The sequence below is a fragment of the Sabethes cyaneus genome, chromosome 1 (assembly GCF_943734655.1).
Source record: "Sabethes cyaneus chromosome 1, idSabCyanKW18_F2, whole genome shotgun sequence".
Taxonomy (NCBI): domain Eukaryota; kingdom Metazoa; phylum Arthropoda; class Insecta; order Diptera; family Culicidae; genus Sabethes; species Sabethes cyaneus.
The window spans coordinates 40816896-40832282 of NC_071353.1; the positions used below are offsets into that span (position 1 = coordinate 40816896).

Sequence of the window (15387 nt, forward strand, 5' to 3'; positions counted from 1 at the left end):
ACGAGCGGAGAGAGGCGAAAGCCGGCATTGAGCGAGCGCGGACCAGATCGGCTAAGACAGCTGCCCGTCAACGATACGCCGAACTGGAGAGGGCTGTTAAACGTGCTTGTAGACGGGACAAGAGAGCCTGGACTAACTCCCTAGCCGAACAAGGAGAAACCGCCGCCGCCAATTGTGATATCCGTTTGTTGTACGATATTTCTCGCCGCCTTAGTGGTGCCAGGATGAATACAAAGATGCCGCTAAAGGACAGAGCTGGTCAGCTATTGACTAACCGTACAGAACAGCTTAAGAGATGGACTGAACATTTTGAACAACTCTTCCGAGTTTCAAATGTCAGAGACCAACAAAACCAGCAGCGTACGACACCTACAGTTCGTCGAATAAATCGCGTGAACTCGGAGGCGCCATCGCTGGATGAAATTGTAGCAGCCATCAAGAGTATGAAATCCAATATAGCGCCAGGGATAGATCGTATTTCAGCCGAAATGCTCAAAGCTGACCCAACTTTGTCAGCCCAGATGATGCATCAGCTTTTCAGCAATATTTGGGAAACCGCAACTTTTCCGGTGAACTGGATGCAGGGCATATTGGTCAAAGTCCCTAAGAAAGGAGACCTAACGGAATGCGGTAACTGGCGTGGCATCACGTTGCTCTGTATTACTCTCAAAGTACTCTGTAAGGTAATCTTCAACCGGATCCAGGAGAAGATCGACGCTACTCTACGGCGGCAGCAAGCTGGATTCCGTGCTGGCCGATCATGTGTAGACCATATCACAACGCTCCGCATTATATTGGAGCAGATCAACGAATTCCAGGACTCTCTTCTGCTGGTGTTCGTTGACTTCGAAAAGGCGTTCGACCGACTCAATCACGAAAACATCTGGGGCGCACTTAGGCGTAGAGGAGTTCCAGATGAGCTAGTCCATCTCATCGAGGCTCAGTACGAGGCGTTCTCGTGCAAGGTTTTGCACGACGGCGTCTTGTCCGACCCCATAAGGGTTACTGCTGGCGTGAGACAGGGCTGCATCACCGCTTCTGTTTCTCATCGTTATGGATGAGATATTAGTTGGAGCAATTGACAGTAGACCAAATCGAGGATTGCCTTGGAATCCTCTAACGATGGAGCAGCTAAATGACCTCGACCTAGCCGACGACATTGTCTTGCTCGCACAACGTCGAAACGACATGCAGAGCAAGTTAGATGACCTCTCCGAGAGCTCCCAAGCAGCAGGTCTCACAGTCAATGTAGCGAAAACTAAGTCTATGGTAGTGAACACTGACAATGCCACCAACTTCACAGTAGCGGGACAACAAGTTGAGCAGGTAGCCGCCTTTCAATATCTTGGTAGCCAAACAGCGCCCGATGGTGGTACCAAGACTGATATAGCCACACGGATCAGGAAGGCCAGGGGTGCCTTTGCAGGTCTGCGAAACATTTGGCGCTCAAACCAGATCACTCTACGTACGAAAAACCGAATCTTTAATTCAAACGTTAAATCCGTACTGCTGTATGCTTGCGAAACGTGGTGCGTCTCAGCGGAGACAACGCAAAAACTGCAGGTATTCGTTAACCGGTGCCTGCGATACATTATTCGTGCCTGGTGGCCTGATAATTGGATATCCAATGAGGAACTCCATCGTCGGTGTCATCAACGGCCGATAGCCACAGAAATTCGTGAACGTTAGTGGAAGTGGATCGGACACACCTTGAGGAAACGAGCGAACGAGGTTTGCAGAGCAGCACTCGACTGGAATCCACAAGGACAGCGTAGAAGAGGCTGACCCAGAGGCTCATGGCAACGGAGCTTAGCCAACGACATCCGGGCTGTAGACGAGAACCTGTCTTGGCGACAGGTAAAAGCCATGGCGGGTAACCGTCAGCAGTGGAGATCTCCGATTTCATCCCTGTGTTCTGCCGGACCGGCGGACATGGACACATAAGTAAGTAAGTAAGTTGGTATAACCCCAGCAAACACCAACTCGTATATCAATGTACGAAAATGATCGTTATTGACTTTTAATAAATTCAGTATCGTTAATATAGCCTAATGAAATGCACTCAAGTTTATATTCTGTCGTATTTGACGATAGCAAGTGATTGAACTGCGACTTCCAGTACAGAATTGTATAGCATTATAAAACAAATCGCTTTGAATTGGGTCTTATCGCATACAAAGATTTATAAAGTTGAATTGTTAACGTATATTTTGTAGTACGTATATGGCCTCCAAATTAGTACGCATATGCTTGTTTTGTGGATCAGATACGATTTTTCAGGGTATATATAGGTACATATAACTCATTTGTTGCTCTGATATGCATACGAAAATGTTTGCTGGGGCGTTCCTCTTTACCCAAACTGGCGGATTCTACCGCTCCTTCCGTTGGACGGCGGCATCAAATCGCAAAACTCGATCATATGCTTTTGCATAAAAACCGCGTAAGTTTTCAAGGATGGTGTATGTGGAGAACTTTATTAATTAAATATAGCACATCCTTATAAACCATTAGAGTGATGAGTTAGATAACCTCATGGCACAGACAAACAGGCATAACACTCATTCTCCCATTCATCGCACGCTGTAACAGTCATTTCAAGTTTATTGTTGCTTGAGAATGTTTTCGTCTAAGTGGCGCTTTTTAACGAAAGGTGGGGAATGCCCCTTAAAAAATACTTGCTTGTTCGCTGGATACTTCTGTTGATAAGTAAATATTTGGTAAATATCGATCATAGATGGTGCTAGTCATCAGATAAAATGTGCAAGAATTGTATCTGTTGGCCTTTGCTCATGGTTTCCGAGTTTTTTCTATTGATTTATTTTTAAATCTTCTATTTTTATGAATAAACATGCGGTGGTGATAACATCAACTAATTACAGTAAAATAATACATACTGTTTTATAGTACCGTCAGAATGCAAACGACATTTTTTTGCTGCAGTTTTATGCTCAGCCCTTTTGAGCCATAACTAGGACTGTGCACTTAGCAACATGTGAGCAAAGTCACGTTGAGTCGCAGTCGTGTGCACTCTGTACGGACCCTTAGACTTTCAAATCGCCAATAGCTCTGTAAATAAAGTGGATTAATTTGGTGACAGTCAAACTGACAACAAGGGGCGCGATATAGTTGTTTTGATCGAAGAAACAAATGGTGAAAAAAGAAGAATGATTTTAAAACGTTTAAAAAAGTTAATTTCATTCGAATTATGGGACTGAACAGTGATAAGAGATTAGGGAAAAGTATATGTTTTATAAGGTCAGAAGAAGATTTCTATACCAAATGGTGATCATAGGTGTTTTTTTTGTAATTTTGTTCAAATGAAAAATTTTCTTCTGCTGTAAGGCAATCGACATTTCTTCTTCGTCGCTCGAAACACGGAAGGAAATTTGGCTGCCAAAAAACATTTAAGTAGGTCCGATCGCGCACGATTGGCAATAACTAAAATATGGAATAATTTTACACAGTGTGTAATAAAAAAAGTGGCTATTTGTAATAATTTCTATTGGGTAGGACGGGAATAGGCAATTACGACGAAGCAGCAACAGACCCTAAACAGAGGAAAAGCTATTGGGGTATGATTTATCCCTTATTTGTTCCATTTTAAATCGGATAATCAATCTTCAGTGTAGTGTTCTACAACGCTACCAATGGCAAGTTGTCAGCAGCAGTGCCCGTTTGCCAAATAGGTCGGCCGTCCTTGTCCTATGACGGCATCGCAAAGTGTTATCTGCCAAAGGCTAAATGACTCACACGATGAGGCTCATTCGATAATCCTTGGTTGAGAACCGAAACCGTCACAACGGCAGCGTTAATCCCTGTCCGCTAAGACGCAGATAAAATTTTCTAAAGATTTCTTCGGTTTTCCCTTGTTTCTGATTTCCGCAGGGCCCGCACGGACCAGTTGCGGAGTTGCAATCGCCGATGGCATATGGCAGAGGCCTTTTTCTGCCGGTTTGAAGCGCTCTCTCCGGTTTGGTGCTGCGGTTGCTGACTGTTTTGCGTGTGGATATTCTGAATCTCTCTCTTTCTGTCTTTCTTCCGCCTTTCGTCGTCGTCGTTGACGTCGTCAACGCCGCCGTTGGTTGTGATTTGGTCAAAAACTATACAAAAATCTCAGCCGGGGGATGCAGCGATAGCGACGGCTGAACGGCGATAGAGGCCTTTGCATGCCTGCTCTGCTCTGAAGTTGCCGGCTGGTGGCGTTCTTCTCTTGTGCATACAGAGACCTCCTCATCATCGCACACTCGTACAGCTCATCTTTGGCTGGATGGTTGGCTCTGCTTTTTTTTCTCGCCCCGACTGCCGATATGTATTAATAACATAATATATACACATTCATTATTTAGTTGGACCATTTAGTTAATGGTCAGTCAGTCGCTCGCTGTCTGCCGAAAGGATAGCAACCCAAACCCCCCTCGGGGAAGAAGAACTCGAAACGAGGCCGCCCTTACGACGGATTTTGTCAGGACATTCGGAACTCAGAACTGATCGTTCGAATTTCAGGAAAGAATTACTCTGTGGATTTCTGGTGGTTCACCGAATCTAGTGCCATCTAATTTATGCATTGAATCAAGTCTGAACAAGTGCCACTGAATAAGGATAAAGGAAAATTGCTGGATTTACACGTGAAATGCTAATACCGTGAAGTGCTTTCGTTCTTAAAGGAGCTAAACGAAGCAGAAATTATCTAAATGTTGAAGTGTCTGTGCAGGTGAATCAGAACGGATCATTGGTTCGAATTATAGCGCGCAAAAAAAAGGATCAAAAATTCGTCGTGAATCGAAAATTACTATCATTTGGAATATAAAACTGCGATTCCCTCCGGGAGCGCGCACTGGCTCTGACGAGTAGCTCGAGAAGGATACAAAAGTGGTTTAGTTAGAAAATTGTGCAATTTCGTTTTCCTGCCTGGCGAATACGGTGCTCCGCGGAGTGTGAGTGGTTCGCGTGGTGAAGAAGTGACGCAAGCGAATCCAGTGAACAGCGACCTGTTGCGAAAAGGATACTACGCGAATTGCGCTTCACAGGCCGTCCTATTAGGGCGCTCGGTTGTGTTTGCTTTTGGCGTCGTTGGTCGAAATTGGCCGGTGTGTTTGCGCAGTAAGCCCGGAGGACGACATCGGATCGGCACGCAACAGTTCGGGACGCTGCGCGGTTGCATGTGGATGGAGAACACGGCGGAAGATTAAGGTAGGCCTGCACTTTTTGGCGGTTATTCTTTGTGGAGCTTCTCCGCTTCTTGGCGTTGGATTGAAGGCTGATTTTTGGGCAGCATCGTTAATAGGAAAGCAATTAGGAAATTTTACTGCCGCCGCTGGCGGTTTGATGATTCTGGAAATCGTGGCAGTAAACTCGATTAATTTGAATTTTGGACTGACTGACTTTCGTTCGGCGGTGATAAACTGTTTCTGAAGAATTGGGAATTATTTCGTTCGCTTCAGTTAACTGTATGCAGACTGGCGCTCTGAGTAACATGAAGCTAGCTGTACCAGCTACTGCATATCAAATCTATTTATATATTTTTATGAAACCGAGACTGGTTAATAACTATATGTTGTCAATTTAGCTTATCAAAAACTACTCCAAAGATAACCCAACAAACATTTTTGTTATATAACAGCTTATCAAGCGCTTGTTACCCGGTAATTAGCTATACAACCGTTGAATAAACTAATATTTAGCAAATATATTTATTGGAAAACTCTGAATAAGCTTATCAGATTATTTTTATTTCTAAGCTTGTTTTTCATAAATACATTGCCTAGAACAATTTGAATTTTATTGCATGCTTATACAGCTTATACAGTTCCGATTTTGTCTACCCCCGATTTTATCAGCTTTTTATCCCGATTTTGTCAGCCTATAAATTTTGTTTAACTTTTGTGCTTTTAAACATAATTAATAAAACTTTTCAGCCTGCTTGAAACTATTTTGATTCTCTGTGGAGAGTTTTTGAATAAAATGATGCCTTCTTGCGAGTAATTCGAGGTCAAAATTAGGGTATTTTTTAAGTAGTTCTATAGTTCTATAGTTCCTAAAAAAGCAAAGATAGAGGTATTCTGTATTCAGCAATGTTGTGTATTTTTACTTTGTATAACTTTGTAAAACATGAAAAAGTCATACAACAACTATAAAAACAGAAAAACTGATTTTAACGATTTTTCATTTATGAGCAATAGGATTTTTGTATCTTTGGTGAAGAAATACAAGGTTATTTTCTTCAGCAAAATTTCTTGTAATAATATGCTGTAAAACTTTGCAGAACACATCAATGTGTTATATTGAAACTGAAGAAAGATAAATTTTTTATTTCACTTTTAGGGGGATTAATCAAAATTTGAATTCCGCTGGACTAAAGAACTTTTAATTTTAAGAAAGTCTTCCAAAGGTTCCATCAACCTAAAACCACGTTTTCTCGCTCAAAGCTAATGTGCACCAGGAAAGGTTCTGGACCAGTATGCTGTGCCCGGTTCATTATGCTTTCGGTTGACCAATTGAGGGTTAAAATTTAATTTTTAGTAGAAGTCTTCGATATTGCAAGGTCTTAAGTCTTGAATTTTGAAAAAAAATTCGAAAAAAAACTTCCCGGTTTTGTCAGTTTCCCCATTTTGTCAGCCCAAAATTCAACATGGGGCTGACAAAATTGGAACATTACTGTAATGGTATTTTTGATCAATTTTGGTCAAATCATAAGAATCAAACGAAACCTTCAATGTAATTTGGGAAGGCCTATTTTAGCAACATTTTTTCCCGCTTTGGATAACACTTATTATTGGTATTTTTACCTATTTTATTTTAATACCATTTATTGGAGTTTTGGTAAAAACTTTAAAAACAATATAATGTATTACATGCAACTTTCATCATCTTTTGATATCGACTTATACTGGTCAAGCTAATTTGTACTTCTTATGAGGGCGTAAATGTGTTTTTGTGAAGCACGAACATTAGAAGAACTGAGAAAAATGATATGCAAAACTGGCCGGTGGTGGAATTGGAAACGCATTCGACGCAAGATTGAGAGTTGTGGGTTCAAATCCCTGGACAGTCAATTACTTTTCACAATTTGCATATCATTTTCCCAGTTCTTCCAATGTTCGTCTTTCGCAAAAACACATTTACTCCCTCATAAGAAAAACATATAAAACGCTCACTCTTCCACACATCGCACGCTGCAACAGTCATTTAAAAATTTATCGTTAAATGGGAATGTCGCCGTATTCTTCAAAGTGGCATTTTTTAACGAAAGGACCAAAATGCCTCATAAGAAATACTTGCTTGTTCGAGGGATACTCTTAAAAAAGTAAAGCCATGGGTATAAATGTCCTGTTGAGAACGTGACCCTTCTTTATAGACAGACATCGCAGCCGGTTATTAGCGTACAGGACAATTACGGGCTAATGCAACGATCCTACCGACTCCCCTAGCAGCCCCTCCCAGCCGAGATTCGAACATACGACGGCTGGCTTGTTAGGCCAGCATCGTACCCCGAAGCTAACTGGGTGGCCTCCTATTGCGGGTACTTCTATTGTGAGTTAATATTTGGGAATATCGATCATAGATGGTTCAGACAAAATGAGCGTGACGACAAATTTTGTTGATTTTTCTTCCAAGAGTTATATCTGTGGTTTAAGGGATACGCAATATTAGCGAATCATCATGCCTACAAAAAAAATGGAGTCTAATCCGGGTTTAATTGACTGGTAAAGGGTAACGAACTACGGACCCAGAATCCTAGGTAATCCTAGTAAGTGTTGCTTCAATGCCCCTCCGTTTCTTAATTTTCCGCTTTTTCCCCTTTACGACGAATTCCACTCTAGGGATAGCGATTCCTTGGTCCTAGTTGTGAAACCCGCCATTTTTTGACAATTTTATGGCTAAAATACTACTAAGCAGAACGTCTCACGCTGTGGCAATTAACGTATGAGTATGATTAAAGCGGGTTGGTCCTTAACTAGTGAGAGAAGTCCAAATAAGCAAAAAGACGTTTTGTTTTTCTTGCGTATCCAAATTTCCGAGCCACAAGAGCCACAAATTTCCCATTCACAAGAGAAGCAAAAAGGCAAAGCCTTGAGTTTACACGTCTTTCTAAGACTTGACCCTTCTTTATCGACAAAATTCTAAGTCGGCTACTGACTCTATCTAGCAGCACCGCCTAGCCGAGATTCGAACATACGACGAGTAGCTAGTCAGACCAGCATTTTACCTTGCAGCTAACTGGGAGAGGCAGAGGCACAAGAGAGGCAAGAGGGTCTGAAAAGGGGAGCTGGGTTACTATTGACATAGAGGGAGGTCGAAATAGGGGTTTTCTCTTTTATTATAGTTTTCTGAAAAGAAAACAGATGAACAGTAGCTGAGGTATACGTAGGAAGGAGCTAACAAGGGGGTGGAATGAATGAATGAATGAAAAAAAGCGCTTTGTTTATTGTATTATAGAAATTTACAGAATGAAAAGAGAATGGGCAAGTGACTGGAAGACCAAAAGGGGAGTGGGCCCGAGTAAGACCGAACACTGAACTAACCAATAAAATAAAAGCAAAGCCTAGGTGCTACATTCCGGTTGTCGAAACTTGACCTTCTGTTTTTTCATTCGACAGATTTCGCAGCCAGCTGTTAGAGTACATGACAATTGCGGAGCTAGAGCTACGATCGTATTGATTCTAACAGCCTGTCCCAGCTGAAATTCGACCATAAGACGACTCTTAGACTCTTAGAGCGTCTCACCTTGAGACCATCTGGGAGGGCTCTGCCCAGCTAACCAGTATAAACATAAAAAATCGTAAATCTTAACCTTTATAAATGAATAAATAAATAAAATACGTGCACTTGCCGTATTTGAACGAAAGGTGTTGTGGACGTGTTTAACCGGGTATAAACGGAAAGCGAAAAGTGACGTAGGCGTAAATTCCTCTCCATTGTACTCGGTCCTGGGCTACCCCCGCTGCCAATTCGTCGGCTTCAACTTGGTCGAGCCAAGCCAGTGCCTGAAGCTCGTGATTCATACGCCTCCGCCACTCTCCGCTTTCCGTTTGTATTCTGCCAAAAATAGTCCGCAAAACCTTTCGTTCAAATACGGCAAGTGCACGTATGTCTTCTATAAGCAAAGTTACTGTCTCAAGTCCGTAGAGGACTACCGGTCTGATTAGCGTTTTCTACATCGTTAGCTTTATGCGGCAGAGTATGCTCCTTGATCGAAGCGTCTTGCGGAGGGAAAAGTAAGCTCGATCCCCAGCTTGAATGCGTCGTTGGATCTCTTTACTCGTATTTTTGACGGCGGTGACCAGAGATCCCAAATATACGAATTTATCAACCACTTCCAGTTCATCGCCGTCAATAGTAACTGTCCGTGGAGTGTCATTTACCCTTCCTTCATGCTGAATTCAATATTTAGCCTCTGAAGCCTCTTAACAGTGCAAATGTGTCTCCTATAGTTAAGTGTACTGGTCAGAGGTACGAATGAGTCCTCGCCAGGGACGGCTATAATATGGGATACTACTGGCAGCGAGGAATAAGTGGGTAAAGTATATCATGATTTGAAGGAAGAGCAAACCCCAATACACACAAGCACGTATAAAATGTAATACGCATATCGCTCACTCAACAGCGATTATAGCAAAAAGAAATGCAGTGCAGGTCATTCAGGAAACGCCGGGCGATATCATAATAGATCAACTATACTGGTCGCAGTGATGAGTTCACACATGAAAAAAAAAACTGTCCGTGGAAGACAAACGTTGCTTTCTCTGGAGCATCTTCCTACCATATCTTTGGTTTTCGACGCATTGATTTGTAACTCTATCCTCCTAGCATCCGTTTTTAGTCTGGCGTAGATTGCCTCCGCCGTCCCAAGGTTTCTAGTAATGATGTCGAGGTCGTCTGCGAAGGCTAGGAGTTGGCTACTCTTGCTGAAGATCGTTCCTCTCGTTTCGATGCCCGCTCGCCGGATCACACCTTCAATAGCGATATTGAATAACATACAAGACAGTCCATCCCCTTGCCGCAAGCCTCTGCGTGATTCGAAAGGACTCGAGAGTGTCCACGAAACGCGCACGTAGTACATAACTCACTCCAGAGTAGCTTTGATCAACCACGTCAGTTTGTCCGGAAAACCGTGCTCGTGCATTATCTGCCATAGCTGTTCTTGTTCGACTGTACCGTATGCTGCCCTAAAATCCACGAATTCCCATCGTACATCTGGTGAAAATCGGGAGATTCCAGTAGGCCGGCTACGTCGCAAGAGCAGCGGACGACTGTGAAGTGAAATCTGGGGTGACATGGCGATTCTCGTTTCGAGTGATTTTGGTTCGTTTCGACCACGTTAAACGAATGGGCGAAACGAACCAAAATCACTCGAGACGAGAATCGCAATGTCACCCATGTTCTCTTCAAGAACCCCAAGGACCTTGGGTCTGTGCTGCTAGCAAAGGAGGAGAATTGAAAATTGTCAAAATTGTAAAAATGACAAAAATTGTGAAAATTGTAAAAGTTATAAAAAATTATAAATTGTTGAATACGGAAAATAATACTTGTGGATTTTATTTTCAAGTTTCTAGTTAACTTCTCGTATTCGTTTTATTAGCCTCTTCGCGCAATGCGCAATGCCGAATGCAGAACGACCGAAAAACTAAAGATCGGTCTGTTGTTAGTTTGAAGAACTAACGAGACGAGAAAGTCTGCATATATTTTCAAAAAAAAAAAATGTTTGTTCGACAACGCTTGGTTCGAAGCTTATGAGTTTTTCACTTAAGCAATATTAGAGAAAATCGAAAAAAATCCCTTAGAGTTTTTAGGAAACTAGAAGTTTTCGATTTTTTTTTTAAATTGTTTCCGTTTATATTTCCATTAATTATGCCAGTGTTCAAAGTTTCATGACATTCTGGGACAGCCTAGTTTATACGATAATTCTCAAATATAATTAATCAAATTAATTAGCATGACATTCCACTTGGAAAGTTTTCACGTAATGCAGTAAACATTCAGTAGCTGAAACTTTATGCTTTGAAAGAATGGATCGTTTCCCACTGATGATTGCGAAGCAATATATCTATTTAGTTGAAGACGATAGAACCTCGTGCTCGATAGGCAGAAATAACGATAAAATTGTTTCTGTCTATAGAACCGACGCTTCAAATAAATTAACATAACGTATGGCGTCATCAATAAATCAACACAAAACGTAGGTTTAGCAGTTATTCTGTAGTTATGCTATTTCTTCTATTCAAATCACATCGGTAACAGGGTGATAAATAGCTTCAGCAAGATATCTCGCATTAATTGCATTTCAAACCGCAACACGTTCCTACAATAGAAATTTTCACGGAAAGTTAACAGTGGCTACAATATGCTCGGTTGGTCACATAGATTAGTGGAATATTTTGAAAAATAACTCCCACGTGTCGATAATAATCATTGCCCGCTGGAAGTGAACAATGTGTTAGAAGCAATTAATACAGCAACTATGGCGTATGCCCGTTTGATTTGTAGCTTCGGTTTCGGAGGAAATCAGCAACAACTGAGTGCTGAAACTAGAGTACCGCAGGGTATTTCCAGCACGCTACTAAATTCGGCATACATTCCCATTTTTTGCTGCGCAATGCTGAAACGAATGTAGCACTCATTGGTTTTAATGTGTTGTAACTATTTTCATCAACATGTAAGTAATTTGCTAATTTTTATACAACAAACATCAAAAATACTGTTTCTCCACTAACACGTAATAGCCCGAAAAATAGAAGCAATCGCTTACGCGTATTCGCTCTTGATGATAGTTTGAAAAATACACAATTATGATCTATTACTTATTCCAGAAATTAAACAACTGTGAAAACGGTATCACAGAACAATTTTATTTCTTTTTATCAAGGAGGAACACAAAAATTCCCCTCTGGTATGAAAATATAAATCAATTTTCATTCACTAGCAATTTGCAGCATTTGGTTTTTAATGTTTTTAATTACTATGTTTAACCTACTACAAATATGCGAGGCAGATGCGCCTGAAACTCTTCGATCGTGTTGACATAGCTAGTTTTTGAGTGACAATCACTTGCTTTCGGTGCTAGTGTATATGAACGATTTAATGTACACTCAGTCTCTTTTTACACGGTTTATTTTTATGATTTTGGAATTAAAGCGTTTTTTTATGACGATTTTTGAATTAACACGTTTTTTGCATCATTTTTCGAATTTTCAGCGAGTTTTAAATTCGAGTGCCTTTTTCGGTAATTTTTCAATTAACGCGGTTTTATAGGACGATTTTTGAATTAACGTGGTTTTTTTACAACATTTTTCGAATAACGCGATTTTTTGTTACAACATTTTCCGAATTAACGTGGTTTTTTTAACGGTTTTTTACACGGCACGTATACTTACTTACTTACTTAATCAGCTCCAGGCCGTGGTTTCTTCTGCTCTGTACGAAGAAGTCGTCTCTATTCCACACGGTCCATGGCCGCAATACGCCAGCCACATGGTCTGCGTAGGGTCCGCAGGTTGCCTTCCACTTGATCGACCCATCTTGCTCGCTGCGCGCCGCCCCGTCTCGTTCCAGTCGGATCGTTATTGAGAACTTTTTTAACCGGGCAGTCGTCCGACATCCGCACGACATGCCCAGTCCATCGCAGGTGATTTTTGCAATGAGAGCGATGGGTGGTTCCCTAAGCAGCTGATGCAATTCATGGTTCATTCGCCTCCTCCACGTTCAGTCTTCCATCTGCACTCCGCCGTAGATGGTGTGCAACACCTTCCGTTCGAAAACACTAAGGGCGCGTTGGTCCTCCACGAGCATAGTCCATGCCTCATGGCCGTAAAGGACTACCGGTCTAATCAGCTTCTTGTAGATTATTAACTTCGTGCGGTGGCGAATTTTGTTCGATCGCAGCGTCCTACGGAGTCCAAAGTAGGCACGATTTCCTGCCATAATGCGTCTTTGTATTTCTCTGCTGGTGTCGTTATCTGCGGTAGCCAGTGAGTTCAGATACACGAACTCTTCTACCACCTCGATTTCATCACCGTCTAAATGAATCCGGGGAGGGAGGTCAGCATTCACTTCTCTAGAACCTTTCATGTATTTTGTTTTCGATACGATTTTCGTTTCAGTCCGATGTACGTTTCCGCCATCCTCTCAAAGATACGTATAATGATGTCAATGTCGTCAGCGAAACCAAGAAGCTGGACGGACTTCGTGAATATCGTGCCACTCGTGTCTATCCCCGCTCTTCTTATCACACCCTCCAAAGCGATGTTGAACAGCAAACGTGAAAGCCCATCACCTTGCCGTAACCCTCTTCGAAATTCAAAGGGACTCGAGACTGCTCCTGATACTCGAACAACACACATTACTCGATCCATCTTCGCCTTGACCAATCGCGTTAGTTTATCCGGAAATCCATAGTAGTGCATAATCTGCCATAGATGATCTCGATCAATCGTGTCATACGCCGTTTTTGCGTGGGCACGTTGAATTCGCGACATTTCTGCAACACTTGCCGAAGCGCGAAAATCTGGTCCGTGGTGGCACGGGCACCCATGAAACCTGCTTGATATTGCCCCTCGAACTCCTTTGCAAATGGTGATAATCGACGACATAAAAGTCGGGAATGTATCTAGAAGGCGGCGTCCAACAGTGTGATTGCGCGGTAATTACAACAATCCAAATTGTCGCCCTTTTTCTAGATCGGACACACGATGCCTTCCGTTCACTCCTCCGGTAGTAGTTCCTCCTCTCAAATCTTGACAATGACCCAGTGCAGCGCTCTAGCCAGTACGTCACCACCGTATTTCAGCAGTTCGCCGGGTAGCTGATCAGCCTCCTGCAGGTCGGGGGCTGGTATTTTGTCGTCTTCTGCACGTGCTCCAAGATCTATTGCCATACCGTCACCTTCATGTTCAGCTACATCGCTGTTAAGGTGCTCGCCATAATACTGCTTCCACCTCTCGATCACCTCACGTTCGTTCGTGAGAAGATTACCGTCTGAGTCCCGGCACATATCGGCCTGCGGCACATAGCCTTTGCGCGAGCGGTTTAACTTCTCGTAGAACTTCCGTTTATCGTTAGCACGGTACAGTTCTTCCATCGCCTCGCGATCTCGATCTTCCTGTTGGCGCTTTTTCCTCCGGAAGACCGATTTTTGTCTGTTCCGTGCTTGTTTGTATCGCACCACATTCGCCTTCGTACGGTGTTGCAGCATTCTCGCACGTGCTACATTCTTCTCCTGCACTAATTGCTCGCATTCGCTGTCGAACCAATCGTTTTTCGGTTCGGATTCATTGCACCTAGTGCCGCTAGAGCAGTACTACCGATGGCGGTCTTAACGCCTTTTCAACCATCTTCAAAAGTTGCTGCGCCAAGTTACTCTTCCGTTGGTAGCGCTGCTTCCAGCTGCCGCGCGTATTCCTGGACAACTCCGGTGTCTCGTAGCTGCTCGATGTTGGGTCGCGGCGTACGACTTCGACGCGTGTTATACACCGTCGAGAGTTTTGAGCGCATGCAGACTGCAACTAGGAAATGGTCCGAATCTCTAGATTCGCACTGCGGTAGGTGCGAACGTTTATAACATCAGAGAAGAATTTACCGTTGATTAGAATATGGTCAATTTGGTTTTAAACTCGTTGCTCTGTTGATCTCCAGGTGGCCCTGTGGATATCGTTGCGGGGGAAGAAGGTACTTCGGACTACCATATCGCGGGAAACTGCAAAATTTACGCATCGTTGGCCGTTGTCGTTCGTTGCAGCATGCAGGCTGTTTGGCTCGATTACCGGTCAATATACACCGGTCTATATATCACGGCACGTATCCCCCGTGTAAAAAAAGACTTGAGTGTACACTAGCGCCAGAAGCAAGCTGTTGTCAGTGTCACTCCAAAACTAGTTATGTTCTATGAGCCGGTATGCAGGCAATACCGACACGTTATTCGTTATCACGTTATCCATCTGTTTCTCTTTTGATTTGCTTTTAAAGGACAGTAATCCACCGAATAGGCTCTTGGGTGGTGCTATTTGCTCACTGTAATTTCTCAGGCGTCTTCAAATAGATACAGCTGGTTTTTGGTGGGCGATAAGACTTTGATAAGCCTCAACAATAAGCCAAAAACCAGCTTTATTGTTCATTGCGCAACTAAGAAATTATGGTGGGCGCACGCGCATTGGTTATTCGGTGGATTGCTTTATAACTGTTATGGTTTGTACCATGCAGGCTTTTTCGTCCTGCCGGATATTTAAACAACACAGACAGCAGCAACTTCATCATTTCTCGCGACTATAACTCAAATTCAGTAGCGTTTCATTAGGACCAAAATGCACTCCGATATTCAGTAAATGTTATTCTATCAATTGGTATAAAAATCTTGTCTTGAATAGATATAGTTTCAATGTAATTCCTGAATAT

General features: G+C 42.6%; 1 protein-coding gene across 1 annotated transcript in view; it reads left to right on the plus strand.

The window, feature by feature from the left end:
• Positions 1-4403: 4403 nt before the first annotated feature.
• Positions 4404-15387, plus strand: part of LOC128732946 (papilin) — a 227571-nt gene continuing 216587 nt past the window's right edge. The window contains exon 1 of the mRNA XM_053826428.1: positions 4404-5193. The gene's annotated coding sequence lies outside the window, so the exon portion shown is untranslated. The remainder of the gene's footprint in view (positions 5194-15387) is intronic.